This window comes from Dromaius novaehollandiae, chromosome 15 (assembly GCF_036370855.1).
Source record: "Dromaius novaehollandiae isolate bDroNov1 chromosome 15, bDroNov1.hap1, whole genome shotgun sequence".
Classification (NCBI taxonomy): Eukaryota; Metazoa; Chordata; class Aves; order Casuariiformes; family Dromaiidae; genus Dromaius; species Dromaius novaehollandiae.
Window position 1 is genome coordinate 21,940,092 of NC_088112.1, and position 18,185 is coordinate 21,958,276.

Consider the following 18,185-nt stretch of genomic DNA (forward strand, 5'->3'; position numbering starts at 1 on the left):
AGACAGGCTTCTCCTTCTTGAGAGATGCATGTTTTTTCTGAATGAATGAAAAGTTAATTCAGCGGCAGGCGCTGAAGGCGCCCCATTCATTCAGAGCGGGCCGGCGGAGCTGCCGCCAGGGATGGGCGAGGAGGAGGAGGAGGAGGAGGATGAGCTAGCGAGGTTTGCTGCTCACGTTTTACAGTGTTTTGGTTAGCTCAAAAATATTTTGTTGTGAGAAACTCCAGATGGGTCTGAATGCTCTCGGGGGTGGAGGGAAGGAGCTAGGGGAGAAAGTTAGTCATCGCGCTGGCAGATGAGACGCCATGAGGACGAGCACCCAGTGATGCAAATGGGCAAAAATAGGCCGAATCGCAAATGCAGCGGGATATGACTTTCAAGTTTCCCTGATGGAAAATACTCTGAAGTCCTTGTGCACATCTCGAAAGTTTTTGTGCATCTTTCAATATCTGTGGAACAAATGGCAAATGTATAAGAAATTGAAACCAAGAGGAACTAATATAGAGAAATATATAAGGGCTTGTTTGCCCAAAGTTACGGGAATTATGAGATTTACATTTCAGTCTGATCTAAAATCCCACTTTTTCAGTTTAAAAGCTGTCTACTGTGCATCTAATGTACACTAACACTTTCTGAGACTATTGAGTTATGTCTGATATTTTTTGAAAGAACTAGTGTTAGAAAGGAAAATACTAAAAAATGTTATTTGTAGAGATTTTGACCTGTTTGTTCTTTGGTTTTGTGAATTCCTCTTCATTAAAGTACACGTTGCAAGAGCCTTCCCAGACTTTAGGTGGATGTCGTGTGTCCCTTTTTGGTCCCAGGCTCTTGCGGTAAGCCTGAGATGACTTGTCAAAGATGGTAATGTTACTTTTGCTTCATCAGGCAGGAATCTGATAAAACAGTTCAGAAACAACTCCGCTGAGGGCCTTTCTTGCACTTGCATGCCCTGCTAACTCCTACGGTGTGGCTACCTTAGTAATGGGGTTTCCTTTATTATTTTGTGTTTGATGCTCTTAGTGCTAACAGACAGACTTTATTTAACGTGAATGCTGCAGTATCCCCAAAAGTGCTTAAGATTTCGTGCGAGGCATGTTATGGAGGTGGCTGAACCCCGCTGGGGCGGGAGGTTCCTGCCTTAGGGATTTGGATACATTTTCCTAGCGGAACAGGGTGTATCGCCAGTGGGAGTGTTTCTGTTTTTCAAAGTCAAACAGCAAATTGTAGGTACATAAGTGTGTGGCTTCCAAAAACTAACCACTACCTATGGCTGCTTCAACAGCCAGAGCAGGTCAGTTTGCATTATTTAAAGGAGTACAGTAGGGAACTCACTGCTTGATACGGGAGGATTAGAGCTGGATGAACTGACGGTTGGAGGTTACAATTTCAGGTTATGTCATTTATTGCTCGGAGAAGGAAATGCCCTGAACTGCTAAACTGCTGGGTCTGTGGCCCTGGAATAGTGAGTTAAAAGCTCCCTAGGAGATCTTAGGATCGCTTTGGATCTCCTGCTACCTGATAGACAGGATCACACTATGTCGTGGTAAACTGAGCCTACACTTGATCTTGGCCAAGAGCAAGGCAAAGTCCTGGTCCTGGGCCCTGCTAGTCCCTTGCAGGCTGTGAAAGAGGATTGCAGGATTGCTGTGGCTCTGTGTCTGTCTAATACAATGTGCTTTTATTAAGATGGATTACTTTCCAGCGAGTGCAAGCCAGCACTGTCTCTTCCTCTGGTCCTTCTTGGAAGACGCGCTGGCACTCCTGATAAAACGTGACCGTTCGTGGACGTATGTGCAGTCCCAGAGCATGGCGATAGCCTGGGATTTAGTGCATGCGTGCGCTTAAGTTAATCTGTATCTTCCAGGAGGGCACTGCATCCATATCCCGCCATGGAGACGCGGTTCCCTACGCCTTTGTGCTCCAGGGTTGGAGGGTTGATCCTGGGGCTGTGCGAGCGGCGCGTTGCCGTAAGCGAAGCCCCGCGTGCGGCGGTGGAGCTGCTGGGCAGACAGGGCTGCCGCCTTCGCGTGAAAAAAATGCAGCAAGGAATTTTTAGCACGTTGTCATGCACCACTCTGTTTCCTGGCTTGTACGTTCAAGCTGTGTAATAATATTTATATACAAATGCTGACTGTGATTTTCCACCCCGGAAAAAGGAGATGTCATTTAGAAGTGCTGTGCATGATGTAAAGCAGAGATTTCTGCCTTGCGTACTTGCATATGGTGTGGGTGTGTATTTTAATTGTTTGAAAAGATATCATTAAAAATATATAACAGTCTAGCTATATAAGCACATTCTGAGGAAGTAAAGGTCGTTTTGTTTTTCAAAAGTTGGTCCTGGAAGAGGAGAGAGGAGGTTCCTCATGTCGCTCCCCACCCTGTTCCTACCTTTTGAATTTTTCTGAAAAACATGAAGTAATTAATTGTGGGGCTGAAACCGCTCGTTAGCCCATTTTCCTGCTGGGATCCAGTAACACGGGCCCTGCAGCCGTGACACCGGGCGTATCGGCACACGGAGGAGCATTGCTTCCCTCCGCAGAAAGGTGCCGCTCGATCTCCGCAGAGTTGACACCTGCGTCTTGCAAAAACACGTTTTAGTTTTACTGTGTGAATGATCACATCGACTGTCTTCAGCTTTTCTGGAGCCAGGATTTATATGTGGTCGCAAGGCAGAATCACTGCTTATCGGCTCTAGCCGAGGAAAGTGTTTGGAAATCTTTCCCGTTTCTAGCACGCCTGTGATCCCGGGGTGCTGGGCCCTGGCTTTGCTGCTGGCCCTGTGCTCCCGCGGGGCTCCTGACCCGCTGGGTGTGCAGGAAACAGCGACGCAACGCGCCGAGATGTGCGAGTGCATCTTCCGATCCAAGCTTGACCAAAGAAGGTTGGGTCAGGGTTTTGTTTTATCCTGTTGTAATGATGGACTCCAGATGTGAAGCTCCTAAATCTTTAAAGTTCCCGTTTTCCTTCATTGTAGACTCTTTGAAGCCGGGGTTGGCTCTTTGTCCGCGTGGCTCCCGGCGCGAGGAAGCCCTGCCCCTCGCCGTGCCTCTGCGGTGAGCGCGTAGTTGGGCTGCTGGCTAATCCCGCGGCCAGCAAGAGTGACGGCAGAACAGCCGGTTCCCGGGGATAATAAGGTATCGAAATAAATAAAACCGTGGTGTAGAAACCCGCGAGAAACCCGAGGCCACTCGGCTGCCCCGGCGCTGCTCGTGGCTCCTCGCGTCCCGAATCCCGCGGCGGAGCAGCGCGGGCACCCTGACCCCAAACGTGCCTCCTGTGAACAGGGGCTTTGCTTCGCTTCAAGCTCGGTGATTCTGCAGTCTGGTGACTTGTGCGACTTTGTCGCGTTAGTGATGACGGTGTCCGCGCCCCCCCCCCTGCCCGCTACCTGCGCTGTTGGTGAGAACGGGGATATTCCCGTCAGTCAAGCTTTAAAATCAAAATTCTGGTCGTCAGTAGAGGATAATCACCTAACCGTGTGCCAAGGGCCGTTTTCCCCCCAGTCTGCGTTATTGTGCCTGCGTATTTTCATGAATCTCAGAATATCCCACCAGCCGTTTGCCCAGGGCTACTCCGTGAAGGCGTTTGCACGGGGACCGCCCTGCGTCGAGAAGCCGAGCAGAAGCGGTGCAGCCCCTCGGAGCACCGGGGGACGGACAGGTTGTTTTCCCGAGAACACGTTTGCTTCCTTCACCAGCAAGAAAAAGGTTTGCTGGCTGTGCTGGGCCAGCGGCGGTTTCCCGGGCCGGTGGGTGTGCGTGGGTGTCCCGGCTGCGGCGGAGTGCTTGGAAACGTCGCCCCAACCGAAGCGTTGATATAAATGCTGAGCCCCCCGGCTTCCCCGAGGGAAGAACGTGCCTTTAATTTATGAGGGGTTTTGCTATTGGTAAATTAGTCATTTGCTGCGTCCAAATAATGAGGAATATTCCCTCCGCGTGTCAGTATGCAGGAACTCTATGCAGATTGCTTGACCTCGATTCCCTTTAAAGTGGTGTTTTAAAAGGAAAAAGTGAAAAAAAGAAAGTTTTATGTGCTAAATTCATCGTGCATTAAGAAAACTAGAAAAATAGCGATCCAGACCTGCGTTATAGGAGCACTTTGCAGCAGCGCCGCAGGAGAGCTGCGTCCAGCCCCTGTGGCTTTGGGCCACTGCGGCCTCGGCGCTGCATCCATCCGCTCTCCATCCACGCTCGCGTTATTCTCCAGCCTTTCTTCGGGACTGGAAGCACGGAGCAGCTTCTTGCTGTTATTTGAGTTGGGTCCCGCTGATGCACGCGGCCGAGCTGCGTCACCGGGGACGTGAACAGGAGGCCGGGAGCTAACGAGCCGCTGGCTAATGGGAGCGGGCCAGCGTCCGCGGCGTTGCCAGCGCAGGTCGTCCGTTCCCTTTCGAGGGAGGCTTTCCGAGGCGTCCGAGAGGGGACGGCGATGGTAACCCGTTAGCACCGCGGTGCCGAGCTGTGCAGTCGTCCTTCATCACCTCCTCGCGTGTTCGGAGATGGTGAAGGCCGGGTAAAGCCCGCGGTCACGGTCCCAGCGGCAATCAGCAGGGACCTCTGTTCCCCCAGGAAATCCCCAAGTCGGACCGTGTGTTTGCCTCGAGGTGCTCTGTGACCGCAGCTCCTAGGCAAAAAGGAGGTTCAGCATTTACTCCAGAGGGGATGGATGCAGGGGGAAGCCGACCCTCTGGCTCCCTTCGCCCACGGAGCGCCGAGCTCCCCAAAAGGCCTTTCTGCTTTGCCGGGAATCATCCATGTGAGACGCTGGAATAGCAAAGGAGGTTTCTCGGGCTTTGCAGACATAACATATCGTGGAAAAGCAGCTTGGAACAGATGTACCCAGCAGTTATTCCATTTATCATATTAAAAATAAAGAAAAGACAATTTCAGCTCGTTTAGTGCTTTATTAGTTCAGATAAACAGCTTTCTAATCAATGTGTGTGGCAAACACAATACTTCCATAATAATTTGGCAGTAGTGGTTCCAAAATTAATGAGACTGTCCTTGTTTATTGTCTGGTACCGCAGGCAGGCAGCTGAGACGTGGGTCAGATCCCACCCTTCTCCCGTATCCATTTTAGATAGGAAAAAATCATACTCTTTTTAACGTGCTTGAGGGTTTTTTTTCCACCTGTTTGAGAAAATGCGACCAGAAAGGAGAACGACTGCACAGGAAGCGTTCACAAAGGCAGGCGTCTGAACAGCATCTTAGGGAGTCCTTTGCCCCTATTTATCTAGAGGTCTTTGTTGATTTTCCTTCCCTTCCAAAAATATTGATTTAATTTATGAAGTCATAGAAGAGGCTGGGAGAGAAATTTTACCTGTGAGAGTGTAGCATTGTCCAAATACTTGCCCAGGAAAGGACCTGAGGAAAAGATCTGCTGCTCTGCTCCTGCAGATGTTTCTCATCTGGAATACAGAGCACTTCTAGCCTTTTTTTTTTTTTGATTACTGTTTATTTGGATGTTTTTATTAAACTGAGATTACCAGCAAGGAAACAGTGCACAGAAATCCAAGCAGCCAAGATGCAATTTGTACTGTGGTAATACTTATGCAATTACAATTTGGAGTTTTGACCCCTTTCCCCCCTTTTCTCTCTAATTGTGAGCCCTCAGTTCAGCTCTTTTATTGGGACCAATAAAACACGGTGATGGTTATGTGGGCCTTGCTGATCCCCACTGCAAGTGCTATTAACTGCAGTTGCTATTAAACCACCTGAAATTTTATAGATACATTTATGCTCGTTTCCAGCACGTAACTAATGAGGACCTGCTGGCTTTTTTTGCCACCTAGTGCTCCTGTCCCTGCATTGCTGTGGAAGGTGGATGTGCGGGAAGAGGGAGGAACCAGGCTCGGCCGAACGCCCGTGTTGGGGTTGTCAGGGACGTTTCCTTGCGTGACTGGATGAGCTTGAGCTGCTTTGTTTCCTTAGAGAGATACCAAGGGCTGTCGCAAGCCTTTCGTATACTGAATGGGAAGGAAGCGGCTTATGTGGTACCTCCTGCCTTTGGATTAATTTTGAATTGCTTTTTAAAGGCATCGCCTTCTCTTTTTTGCAAAGGTGCTAATCTGGCTGAGAGTGGGCCCTGCCTGGGCCCTCGGCCGCGCCGCCGGGGCTCCCCCAGGGTTTTGTCCCCCCGGAGCACCGTGCGTTCGGGATGCGTGCTCGCTGCTTCTCCTCCCTCCCCGTGCTCAGCTACCTCCTGGAAGGCCGTACGCTTCGTCCGAGTGAAGCAAAGCAGCGCCAGCAATCCCAGAGCATCTTATCGCTCCAGGTGTCCCGTGTAGATGCTACCGTGCGAGGGGAGTGTGTGTGCACATCTGCTGCACGCACGCAGCTATTCACACGCACAGATACGTGTGTGTGCACATCTGCTGCACGCACGCACCTATTCACACCCACAGGCACGTGTGTGTGCACATCTGCTGCACGCACACATGTATTCACACCCACAGGCACATGTGTGTGTGCACATCTGCTGCACGCACGCACCTATTCACACCCACAGACACGTGTGTGTGCACATCTGCTGCACGCACCTATTCACACCCACAGACACGTGTGTGTGCACATCTGCTGCACGCACGCACCTATTCACACCCACAGACACGTGTGTGTGCACATCTGCTGCACGCACACATGTATTCACACCCACAGACACGTGTGTGTGCACATCTGCTGCACGCACACATGTATTCACACCCACAGGCACATGTGTGTGCACATCTGCTGCACGCACCTATTCACATGCACAGATACGTGTGTGTGCACATCTGCTGCACGCACACATGTATTCACACCCACAGGCACGTGTGTGTGCACATCTGCTGCATGCACACACCTATTCACACCCACAGATACGTGTGTGCACATCTGCTGCACGCACACATGTATTCACACCCACAGACACGTGTGTGTGCACATCTGCTGCATGTGCACACATGTATTCACACCCACAGACACGTGTGTGCGATGTGGTGTTGCTGTGCTTTATGGCTGAAAAAGGCCAGAATCGGACATCCGAACCAAAATATGGTGGGGGGGGAAGTGAGCGCAGGTCGGTCCTGTGCTCGCTGCGGGTGCTGCTGGCGGAGGCCGGGGACGCCCCGCTCTCCCGTGCGGGCTCCGCTCCAGCACGCCTGGCTGCACGACGGGGCTGCGCCGCTCCCACCGGCAGCGGCAAGGGGGGCGGATTAGGAAAACCCGCACATCGGTCATCTCTTCCCCCGGCAGCGTGACCCCGGCGTCCCCCCGTTGCCCTGTGATGGGCGAGCGCCCGGCGCAGCCCGGTAGCACGGCGGTGCGGGTGGGGGTGACGGCAGCGGGCGCGTGGTGGGGGAACACTGCCTGGGGGACCCGGCTGCGGCATCCGGACCGCCCAGCGCTGCCTAAGCCACCGGTGGGAAAGCGGCACTTAAAGTGGATTTATTCAGGTGGGAGCACCGCAAAACACGGAAATACGGCTTTTGAGTGGCTGTGTGGGCGCGTGGGTGCCAAGGAAAAGCTTTTTGTCGGGTTTTGGAGCCAGGTTTCTGGAAGGCAACGCGCCTCGCCTCTTCTCGGCGAGCAGAGCTGCTGGCACCCCGAATGCAAAGCGGGGCAGAGCCGTAAACCAGCGGTGGGTGTGCGAGCAGAGAGCGCGATTGCGCTTTGCCCGGACTGCTTGCTTTATTTGACACTGTCCTTAGACAGAAGGTCACCTTGCAGCGCGCCCGGGGCCTGCCAGGGCGAGGAAGGTGCCGGCGGAGGAAGGAACCGGCCGCGCTGTCCAAACACCCCGGCTGTGTACTTGGCGGGGCCGTGGGGCGAGGAAGCGGCATAGTAGCTCTTTGTGCCCCTCGCCGCCTCCTGCCAAGGCGCTTTCCACGACCAGGCTCGAAGCCCGTTTGCACTGCGGCTGTCTCGGCTCCGGGGCGTGCGCCCGCGTGGGTCGCGAGCGGGAGAGGTGGGAGGAATCCTTCGGATTCGCCCCTCTGCCGAGCAAGGGGCTCAGCTCCGTATAGCGAGATGCTGTATTTTCCCTGAAACGGGAGGTCCTGCCTCAATGCTCCCTTCTTAAGCTCATGGACGTTTGCATGGAAACCAGAAAAGCGGGCTCAAGTCAGGACTGCAATAACCTCGTCTGAAACCGCTCGCCACGGCAGGCGCTCACCCGCTCGTGGCTTCTCTGCTCATGTGGACAGAAGCGGTGGAGGAAAGTGCAGGAAAACACTATATGGCTGCATCACTAGCATATTTTTAACAGGGTGGTTGATGTACAATGGGTTTTTGCAGTGCATTTCTCCCCTTCCCGCTGTGATAACTTGTAGCTGGACATTGATTAGTTCAGTTTGGGGGGAAAAAAGCCAGGCAGGACGATTGGGCGCTTTAGAGACGGGATTCCTGAAACGGGTCCGAAGGAGAGCTGGCTGCTCGCGGGGCACCGGCTCCTCGCCTGCTTCCAGCTGCAGACTTGCATTAAAAGACAGCCAAAAACGCATTAATTACTCTGCTAAGGTTACTTTCCTGTGTGGGCAATCGGGATAGCTTTCACATCTGTGCCGGGGAGGAAGAGGGGCAGCGTGCGGGGCGGCTCGCTTGTCTCCAGGCCCCGGTCATCCCCGTGCCACCGCTGCAGGAAGGCTCCTCCGGCAGAGCTTCCCGCAGCGGCCCCGGACGTGTGCTCTCCCGTGGCTAAACGCCCGTCCGCTCTGCGCGGCAGTCGGCGGAGACGCTGCTCAATCTGCTTCAGCAATCCCTGCTCCGCCTGAGAAGCGACTTACAGCAGTTCTGCAGCAATTCCCGAGCACAACACGGGGCTTGCTCTGAGCACGCGTTTGCTTTCGCTCCGGATGCCGTCTGGGTTTTCAGGCACTTAATGGAAATGCCAGTGTCCGCACTTGGAGGGCAGGCCGGAAAGTTTGCGTGGGCTCGTGCGGCTGCCAGCGAGCCGCGTTTCTGTACGTCGGAAGCCTGTTTCCATCACGCCTTTGCAGGCTTTGCCTCCGTGCAGGGGACCTGGGGAGTCCAGCTTGTTTGCAAAGGGCCTGGAAGTGCTCCAGAGCAAAGAAAAGAGGTCAGCGCTGGCAGGACCGCGCGCAGGGCAGGCGGGAGCGGGGTGGCTCCGGGTGACCGTCCATGCTGTGCACGGAGAGGGCTGGGAGAGAGATGCGGGAGCGACCGGAGCAGCGGAGCAACGGACGGGCTCGGGGCCGGTTAATTAAAAGCAATGCTTATAGGACACCCCCGTAACTGGAAGGGACTCTCAAAGTGCTTAAAAGATACGGGTCAGGCTTTTGCATTTCTTGCCCAAGCGAAGCTCTCACCGTGCTCGACGGGGAGCAGTGATGGTGCAGCTGCAGGAGCGGGGGAGCAGGGTAATTCGGGGAGGGCCGGGCCGGGCGCCAGGCGATGCGGGACCCCGCGGTGCCCCGCAGCATCTGTGGTCAGAAGTGCTGCTCCCGAGCGCATCACCGCGACCGAGGGCTGGAAAAAGCTCTCCTTCTTGTGACGAGGTGATGGTCACGGCTTTAATTCCTCCTCTGCCTTTGGGGACCCCCGTGCACGCCTCGCTCCTCAGCGGGGTTTTTCCTCCGGCCCGCTCCAGCTCCAGCTCCAGCTCCAGCTCCAGCTCCACCTCCGCCTCCTTCCAGGGGAAACACAGCCGAGTGCGCCTGTTTGCCTTGGCCGCGAGCGTCGTGGGATTGCCGGGTGCTGCGGGGAAGAGGCCTGGCTGGCGCAGCAAGCCGCCTCGCACCCCGGCCGCCTGCGAGCCCGGCCTCCAGCAGCGCCGCAGGAGCGGGAACGCGGCTCGGGAACGGGGTGCGGGAGCGGGAACGGGGCACGGGAGTGGGAGCGGGGCATGGGAGCGGGAGTGGGAGCGTGGGAACGGGGCTGCAGCACCGGCAGCGTGCAGAGCTTCAGGCGCCCGACGCTTTTCCAAAGAGCCGCTGCGGGCTGACAAAGCAGGAAGGTGTCGCGAAACATGCGTTTTTAGGCCTTTTTTAATTTCCAGTCTTTCCACCCTAACCATAATGTTAAAAACCTTTTTAAAACGTAAAACGAGGCTAAGACTTTCATATAATCACAGGATCCCAACTTTTGTGACTGTATGAGTATCTCCATCTCATGAGAGTCAACACAAAATTACGAGAGAAGGCACCGGGATTTGCTTAAGTGCAAGCGCTCGCCTGGCTCCTCGTCCTCTGCCCAGGGAGCCGGCAGAGCATTGCCACCAGTACCACCAGCCCTTCCAGCACTGGGCACGCTGGGGAGGAACAGGGGATGCTCGCTGCCTTCCCGCGTGTCTCGAGCTTTGACTGCGCTGCCCTCCCCTTCCTGTGCCGCTTCCAGCCCCCCCGGCCGCCCCGTCCTGCCCGGGCTGCAGCTCACGCAGCAGCAGCAGCAGCAAGGAGGAGCCCAAGCATAAAAAACCTGTTTCATGACATGTCTTCAAAGTGCCTTTTTAGAAGTTCAAAGGACATAAGGAAAGGAGGGGATCAAAACCAAAGGAGCATTGGGGGGAGGGAAATTAGAGCCTCAGAGGGACGTTGTGGCATGTTTTCTGTAACGCTTGCAAGGCCAAAATCGAAAGCGGTCCCAGCACCGGCTCTGCTCTCTCACGGCAGATTCCTCGTCTGCTTGCGCAGGTTTCGGAGCAGCCCAGCAGCTCCCTTGCTCGCAGGTGTGAGGTTCAGGCTGTCGTCCAAAAGCCGTCAGCAGTGATGAATGTGCGGGAGATAAAGTGCACGGGGTGCTTTGCTGTCCCGGAGGGCTCGAGCTCTGCTGCGGGGTGGCGCGGGCAGAGCAGCCGCTGCAAGAAGCCGGCCGCGTGCCTCGGCTCCCGCCCGGAGAGGCCCCGGTTTCGCTGGATATCGCTGAAAAGGTGACTCGAGGTAAAGTGCAGCGGGCATCTGTCCTATCACAGGATCGGCGATTTCATTCGGTTGTAGCGGTGCAGGGGACTTTAAGGCACGTCAAGCCTTTAATCGGGGCTGCAACGCCGTGGAGTTGCAACTCGCCTCGGGACCTGGGGTTTCCGAAGCCTGCGGGGTCGATTCCCGAACATCCACTCGGGAATGCCAGGCCGGTCGTGTACCAACGCTTGCAACAAGACCACAGCGCTTTGCACAGTTTGTTGTAGCTTAGGAGTGAAGCCCGTGGGCTGCAATGGGGGAAACCGTCCCAGCTAAGGCTGCGCGGGGCGGGGGAATGGAGAAGGACGCTGGGGGGTCGGCGGTAGTTTGCACACTATGTTTTAATTGCAGTGTTCTGCCTCAGTGAAGCTGCTTTTCTGCAGTCACCTTACAAACGCACATTCCTGACCGTTTTCCTGCTTCCTTTCCCGGCTGTCTAACGTGATGCGTTCTGCCCTGGTCCCTGCCTCGGCGCGGAAAGCTGCTCTCCGCCTCGGCGCAGCCCGGCTTTCCCTCCAGCCTCTCCTCCCCGGTATTTTCTTTAACGCTTTTGGCTTGTCGGGGGAACTTTGCAACGTGGGGCAAACGAAAGCGCGAATGCATTGCTCCTCACGTACTTGCTGTTTAGAGCATCTCTTTCTTCCCCTGTGGATTCAGAGAGAGAGAAAGATAAATCATTGATTTTAAAACAGGGTAATTTAGCAAGATTACAGGGGAGAGCAAACCCACCTCCCACCCGGAGCAGCACCCTCCTGCCTCTCTCCTCCTCCGCCGCGCTGCCCCAGCGCCCCGTTGGTGTCCTTTCCGGCGGGACCGCGCTGCGCTAATTGAAGTCCACGCGCCCGGCGTTCCCGCGGAGCCGGCCGTGCCCCGTCACGAGGCTTCGGGACTCCTAGGTACAGCTGCAATAATAATAATAATAATTATAATAATAACCAGCAGTGCTGCCACCGCCGAGCAGATACCGCAGGAAATATTATCAAACTAATGCACTTGCAGATGTTGTTTCCATTCGCGTTACCGAGCTTGAACTCTCGTTAAGCTCGGAGATTAAAATCAATAGGTATTTTAAAACAGATTTAGGGAACCTCACATAATCACCTCATTCTACAAGCTGGAATTAAAAAACAACAAAAATCTGGTAAAACGCAAACACAGACGTCGCTCCGGTTGTCAGCGTGTCACGGGAGGCAGCACCGCGGGGCCCGGCAGCGCCCGGATGGGGCTCCGGCGATGAGTTTCCAGTGACACGTTTTTCTAATTACAGCAAATTATTTTTGCAAACATTTTCCTGGGAAGACGCTCTGAAACCGCAGCCAAAAAGGCGGAAGGCTGCGATGCAGACAGTGCCCAGGGAAAAAGACAGAAAAAAAATTTACAATTACAATTTCCCCATTCCTGTTTCCAGCGCTGCTCCGCGAGCAGCCCCAAAGGCTGGTTTTGCCTGGCAGGAACGCGGGGGCTGCTAGGGAGGGACGGAGGAAGGAAGGACGGGGCATGCGACCGGAGCAGCCGGGGGGTCGGCGCGCAGCAGCTCCCCAGGGACGGCTGCTCGATGCTTTCCGCAATTTCCCTCCCATTTACATTTTTTAATGTCTGGTTTCCTCCCTCCCAGCCCCCCAGGTGCTGCGGAGGCTCCTGGTGCTCAGGAGCGAGCCGTGGCGCGTGCCGGGTCGCGGTTTTCCCGGGAGAGCCCTCGACTCCATCAGTATCCGCACACGGGGCGCCCCGGGATGCTGCTGCCCGTACCCACGTGAGCCTAAAACCTGCAAATTTGCACCGAAAAGGAGTCGATAGCACCGCCGCCGCTCGCTGCCCCGTCCTCGTGGCTCCGCTTGGGCCCTTCCCAGCGCGAGCAGGCTGTTTGGTATGTGCAAGTTGCTTTTTGAAGCGATCTGCTGCCCTGGGACGTGTTTGACGGCTCTCCTGGAAGCGGGATGCTCCGGGCTGGGGCCGCGAGCTGGCCGGGAGCGGGAGCCGGGCGAAACCCTTCCTTCCTGCCCAGAGTGGAATTGCCATTAACTCCGAACTAGTTTTCAAGAAGAACAGATTTTTTTTTGTAGGCTGTGGAGTTCTTCCAAGAATTTTTCAGTTTTTACAAATTAAAATACGGTCTAAACCAGACGCCAGCTAAAACGCACTTACTTCGTACCGGCTCGCCAAGGCAGCGCGCCACGAGCTCAACAACGCGGCCTTGAAAACAGCCTTTCTAGAACTAGCTGGTAAAAACACTTCCTAAAAAGCCACAATTGCAGCTACTCTCATTACTCATAATATCCTTAATGGAGAGGAACTTAAACATAATCCTTAAGGAACTTCAGCTTCGACGACCCCCAGTAGACTTCGTTTCTGCGCAGTGCAGGCTTCCTCTGCAGGGCTGCAGACCTGAGGCTGCGATTAGTGCTGATGATAACGTGCTTTTTAAAATCATTACTGGCATAGGAATAAAATGAAATAAAGGGAGCGAAGCCTTCGCGTTACTTTCTCATGCAAATGAATGGATCTGTGATTTAGCGATTTGTTTCTGAAAGTGGATACACATTTCCACGTTTTCACGTATTTATTAAACTAACAAGTAGTATATAAATACACATGTAAAATACATTACGACAATGTATCTCAATCAATAGGATAGTTTGAGTCGTCAGGCTGAATGATGTTTTGTAGATGTGTAATTATATATTACTTCCTGGGATTTTTGCAATATTCCAAGCTGTGCTGAGCTGCTGTTTAACTGCAATGTCACTTGGGCTCCTGAGTCCTTCAGGCTTCTGCTGTAAGGAAGGCTGAACCTTAATCTACATGTTTTCATTGACATTGTGCCTGCAGCGCACAGACGTGTCGTCCAGGCTTTCCCGACCTCCACCCTCGTGTCCTCCTTGCAAAGCTAGCTCTGTGAGCTCAGCTGCTGGAGTCCAGAAAGCCCCCCAAATCCAGGTCGCTTTGGCAGCACCACAGAATATTCCGCACCAGCAGTGCCGGGACATTTCAGACGTGATTGAAGCTACCTGTGAAATGTCTGTTCTTAAAACGATGCCACTAAATGCGCTAGGTTATGACTAAGAATTGCCCTGCCTCTTTAACTCCCGCTTCTTTCATTCCCACCCTTGACAGGGTGGAAACAAAACCTGTTTTCCTCAAAAGCCCTTGTTTTTGCTTGCTTTTTGGCTCCTCCTGCTACGGCGCAGCTTGGCTGCAGCATGTGCTCCCGTGTCTGCAGCACGTGTGCAAAATAAATTAACGCCTGCACCAAGCGTTAGGAGGACAGAAAGCGTGTTATATCACTCTCTCTATATAAATATATATATATATTGCTTGGGCAGGCTGGGGACGGGCAGGTCTGGGGGCCCTGGGGGCATTTTCCCACGCTCGCCATGGGCACCGTGGTCGGGAAGCGCCGGGAGATCGCTTGCAGCCTGGATGGGCTCAGCACGGTGCAACTGTATGGTACAAGCTGGGATTTAGAGCCTGAAACAGCGAACGAGCTCGAGCTGCGTAGCACAGCAGAGCGGCTGCGAAGGGGCAGATCGCCCTGGGTGCCGAGCCGAGCTGTCTGCCCCGGGTCTCCCCCTCCCGCTCCAAAAGGACGGGAAAGACGAAGCAAAGACGTCGACTTTGAGGTCATAAAGAGTTAAAGAGGTTAGAGCCCACCCTTAGTGCTGTGGAAATAAACAGGGTTTTGCTTTCTGTTGCAAATTCTTCACGTATATTGCGTTTCTGCTATCGTGCACGAGGACGGATCCGGCTGAGCGAGCGGAGATTGGATGCAGATGGCCTCGAGCTGCAGCTGGCTTTGCTGGAGCTCAGCTTGGAGAGGAGCCTCGGGGGTTTGGGCCTCCGCTCACGGAGAGCAAAGCTCCAGCAGGCTGGATGTTTAAAGTTGTTAATTTTCCGTGGCTGTGCCTGGAAAATGTTTTCCTCCTTTTTTAACCTGAGTCGAAGGTGTGTTTTGAATACATGCGACAAAATGGGCATTGCCTGCAACAACCCGGGACTGTTGCCGCGCGCCTTTGCGGAGCGTGGGGCAGTGGCAGGCACCGGGGCCTGGGGGTGCGGAGACCCCCATCTGCGTGGGCACCTCTGCCCCCCTGCGCGTCCCAGCCAAGGCTTTCAGTGCAAACCTGCCCTCGGACTTTATTCTGCATCGCTTTTATTCCCCAGCGCCCCTTTGCGCGCTCGCCCTCTTGCTCCGTTTGCGCTCCAGATGCCGATCCAGATGTTTGCACCGCGGTTCCCGCCCGCAGCAGCGCAGGACGGCCGTCCGCGCTCCGGTGCCTCAGCATTGCCATCTCCTGGCCCTGCCGGGCTCCGTGTCGCGCAGCTTCGGCCGCGGGGAGCTGCAGCGCTGCCTGGATCGGCAGCAAGCGGGGCTGCCTTGCGCTTTTTGGTGCGGCCCCGCGTGCTGGCCTTGCCGGAGGGGCTCCTCTTCCCCGGCTCTGCCTGGACACGGATGAGGAAGGGGGACTCGGGCCAGGCCCCGCAGGAAAGGACGCCGCTGCGGCGATGGAGGGGCGCGCTTGCCCCCGCGGGATGCCCCCACCCCAGCGGCACGGGACCCCCAGCGGGACCCTTCCTCCTGCGGGTGACGCGGCCTCGAGCGGGTCCCTTCCCGCGGGGAGGGCTGGGCCCCGCAGCACCCCACGCCCATCGGCCCGCCCTGCGGCAGCAGCACCCTGCTCCCGTCCCCCGGCGCCGGTGGAAGCAATCCCCTTCCCCAGCCGCACCTGGGCTCAACCGCTCCCTCCCGCCCCGGGGCAGCACCTGCTCCAAAACCCCTTCAAATTGCTGCCCGGTGCTGGTGCTGGAGTTGGGCTGTCCCCAGCCCTGCTGAGCAGTGGCCTTTAAAGTCAAGCATTTTGCTGCAAACCGCTTGGGGAAGCTGAAGGTAAGGTGGAAGCTGTCTTGTGTGCTGAAAAGCCTTGCGTGCATGTGCTGTGCACTTGCAGGGAGCTGCTCCCGGGGCGAGGAGCCTGGTCTGCTGTTTTGCCTTTCGTGCGTGGGTGTTTTTGTGTAACCCCTGGAGGGTGTATGGGATCCATGGGATCCACATTTACATTCCTGCCTGGTAAATCGCAGCGTGGTGCAGTGGTGTTTATTTAATGTAAAGCGTGGTGTTTCTAAAATGCAGCTGTGGCTCTTCCCGGGTGACGGGTTGTGTGGGTTTTCCTGCCCCTCTTCCCGGTGCCGGATAAACAACTAGCAGCCGGGTCCTGAATCCCCGCGGCGGTGTCGGAGCCGCGCTTGGTGGGGCGGGGAGGTGGCGCGGAGCCCCTCCGGTGCCGCGGCCGCAGCGTCGGGGTGCCCCGGGCAGGCCGAGGTCCCTGCGGTCTCCAGAGCTGGGTGATGGACCTCCTGCACGACGCACCTGAGCCGCTCGGGTGCCGCGACCGGGCAGGGGTCTGGGCCGCCTCGGCTCTCGCTCGCGCCCCTGCTGTCGCCATCCGGGGCTTTGCCAAAGCGAGGCCTCAGATTTGCTTCAAATACCTTTTCTTCCTGTTCTTTCACCCGCTGAATCTGTGCCGCAGCTCCGGGTGGGCAGCAGGCAACCCGCAGGGCCCTGCCAGGCTCGGGGGCCCCGGCCGTGGTGGGGGCAGGTGCTGGAGGCAGAAACGCAGCTTCGGGAGCCCCCGTGAAGCTGTTGCTGCGAGTGTAAGTGGGAGCAAACGCGAACCTCGGCCCCAGGAGCAGGGGCGGTGGGATGCCCTAGGGCAGCATCCCCCCCGCGCCCTCGTCCTCCTCCCAGCACGTCTCCAGGACGGTGCAGGAGCCTAAGGACGGAGCGGAGCGTCGTTCCGGGCGGGGGTTGAGGGGGTGCAGCCGGCAGCCCCACCTCCGACGGGCGGGACGTCAGGCAACCGAACAGCCCGCCGGGCCGGCGTCACCCCTGCGCAGCCCCCCAGGTCGGTACGCGCGCGGGTGCCTTTCCCGGGTAGGTAGCTCCCGGGCTGGGCAGGGTCTCCGCAGAGAGACTCGGTGTTGGCTTTCCCCTTCTGGTCAGGTACGAGACGAGTTTTGGGTCTCTTTCTGTCTCCATAAAGTACTCCAAAGGCGGTGGGACCTTCTCACGGGAATCGTTGGCATCGCGCGGGTTGACGGGAGCTCGTCCGTGGTCTCTCCGCAGCGAAGCTCTGGCCGCAGAGCGGCTCCCCGAGCGCCGAGGCCTCGCCGCTGCCTGGGGCCGGCTCCTGCCGCCTGCCCTGCTCCCGGGCTCGGCACTTCCACGCCCCGGGGACGGGTCCGGCTGCTTGACTCGAACGCTGTGAATTTAATCGAGCATCTCAACGTCTTCATCCTTCCACAGCGTAGCCACGTGTCCCCAGCTCACCCTGTCTCGCAGCCCTTGCTCCTCCGCCTTTAGGGCACGCTGCAGAAATCCTCTTAGAGCACACCTGCGCTTGCCACGCTGCTCGTGAAAGACCTTCAAGCGCAGTAATGTTATTAAATCTTGTAAGTCTCTCTTTCCCTCACCTCTCGCCCTAAGGACAAAACTCGAAGTGTAATTTCTCCTGGTAATGTCATCCTTGCTTGTTCGTCTGTCTGAAGCAATTACTGTGGCTTCCGCAGGGATTATTTTTCAGACAAGTGTTGACATTTTTCCCCAGTTGGGCGTCAAGCTTATACTGAGGTAGTAATTTCTGCGCTTCAGACCTCTAATGAGAGGAATGACCTGAGGTTAATGAGGTGTTGGAAGACGGCACGGCTAAATCCAATACTACACTTCCCAACTTTCCAGGTTAATTAGAAAGCTGCATCACCTGTTCATGCATTCATTCTTTTTATAGTTGAGTGGCAACCCAGCCTTTCACGGGGAAAATTATCGCAATATTTGTTAAGTGAGGCATTGACGCCATTTGCTATCCACATCACTCGGTCCTGTCCCAGCTTGCGTCTTTGTGTCTGCTATTACAAGCAGCATCTTCAGCTTTTAGCCACAGGCCGGAGCTGCCAGGACAGAGCTACCAAGGACGTTTGAGGTGGCCGTGTCCTGCCCTTCTCCTCATCCCCCCTGCAGCCCACAGCTCTAAATCCCGCATTTTGGCAGATATTCTGCACGTACTGGGTGCTGCTAGGTGCTGGTTTAAATGTCAGACTTCTCAGCTGTTAGCCATGGAAATTAAGCAATTACGAGTTCACAGCAGCCTGGGAGGTGGAGGCCGAAGGGCTCAACCTCTTGAGGGAACCATCTCACCGCCTTGGAAACCGGTGCTGTGGACGTGGGCTGCAGGCACACGAAGAGCATGAGCAAGTTGCCGTGGCTTCGTGTGTTAGTGCTCGTTAGCTGGTGTTGTTT

General features: G+C 55.7%; 1 long non-coding RNA gene across 2 annotated transcripts in view; it reads left to right on the forward strand.

Annotated features, from left to right (window-relative positions):
- Nucleotides 1–10,581: 10,581 nt before the first annotated feature.
- Nucleotides 10,582–18,185, forward strand: part of LOC135329989 (uncharacterized) — a 41,158-nt gene continuing 33,554 nt past the window's right edge. For both annotated transcript variants that reach the window (XR_010391701.1, XR_010391702.1), the window contains exon 1: nt 10,582–10,873. This is a non-coding gene — a long non-coding RNA (uncharacterized LOC135329989). The remainder of the gene's footprint in view (nt 10,874–18,185) is intronic.